General features: G+C 33.5%; 1 long non-coding RNA gene across 1 annotated transcript in view; it reads right to left on the minus strand.

Annotated features, from left to right (window-relative positions):
- LOC119581773 overlaps positions 1-1,107 on the minus strand; it is a 69,598-nt gene that overhangs the window by 36,369 nt on the left and 32,122 nt on the right. The gene's annotated exons all lie outside the window — the stretch shown is intronic.

Consider the following 1,107-nt stretch of genomic DNA (forward strand, 5'->3'; position numbering starts at 1 on the left):
TTCAACGCTCCAATAACCAGAGGGAAAACAAGAATATCAAAAGGAAAACAAAAGAAACACGCTATTTATATTTTCCTTTTCTTTTTATCAGAAAGAAACACCCAAGTTTTTTTTTTATTTTTTTAACAGAAAACGGCTGGGTTGATTTTCGCGTGGAAATAACTGCTCCCTAGAGATTTATCGTGACAAATCGACGTCATTAAATCTACTTCTTTGTTAAAATAGGAGAGTTTGTGAGACGTGTAGACTTTTCAATACGAGAATGTGTGCTAATGCGTGTTGCGCGAAATCGACAAAGAAAATGACTGAGAAATTAGTAGTACGATAATAGGTAAACGAATCGACTTTCTATCTGCAAAAAATAGAGAAAATTCAATTTTAAATGAGCGAAGAATATCTTCCGAGTGGAAACCAAAATCTGGACTACCCCAAATGCAGGAAAACGTATTATCATCATTGTTATTATAATCAATACAACAGAGCTCAAAGAATGCACACAACAAAAAATACACTTATAAAAAAAACAGCAGCATCGAAACAACCGATAAAAACAATTCAAGATCTCCCGCCAAAAAAAAAAAATTAACGACTCACGAGAAACCGTTTTTTTTTCCCTAGACAGAAAAACACACAGCCGCCATCTTCACGAACGAGAATAAATTTCCTTATACGCCACACGTAAACGGACTCGGGACTATAATTCGATACTTGAGACCGATAAATAAAGACGATAAGAGAAAATAGTAAAATCCGATAGCAAAGACTACGACAACAGGACTGAGAGAAAAATATACAACACAAAAAATAGCTATGCAAAAAAACGCAAGAAAAGGAATATATAATATATATGACAAAAATAATATGATACATACAGAAAAGGCATGAATAAGTCACGCCAATAAAACTAGAAAAAGGAGGCTCATAAGTGAATTAAAAAGACACGCGAACCTGTCTGTCAAATGTCCTTCAATACCAGAACACGAAGGAAACGGCGGTAAAAGATTAATACTATTATTACCTTCGTTATTATCCTTATTACTGTCATTCTGATTGGTGTTATTAGAGAGAAGTAATCTTTTATATGATAATTATGATAATGATAACGGG

This window comes from Penaeus monodon, chromosome 15 (genome assembly GCF_015228065.2).
Source record: "Penaeus monodon isolate SGIC_2016 chromosome 15, NSTDA_Pmon_1, whole genome shotgun sequence".
NCBI classification, from domain to species: domain Eukaryota; kingdom Metazoa; phylum Arthropoda; class Malacostraca; order Decapoda; family Penaeidae; genus Penaeus; species Penaeus monodon.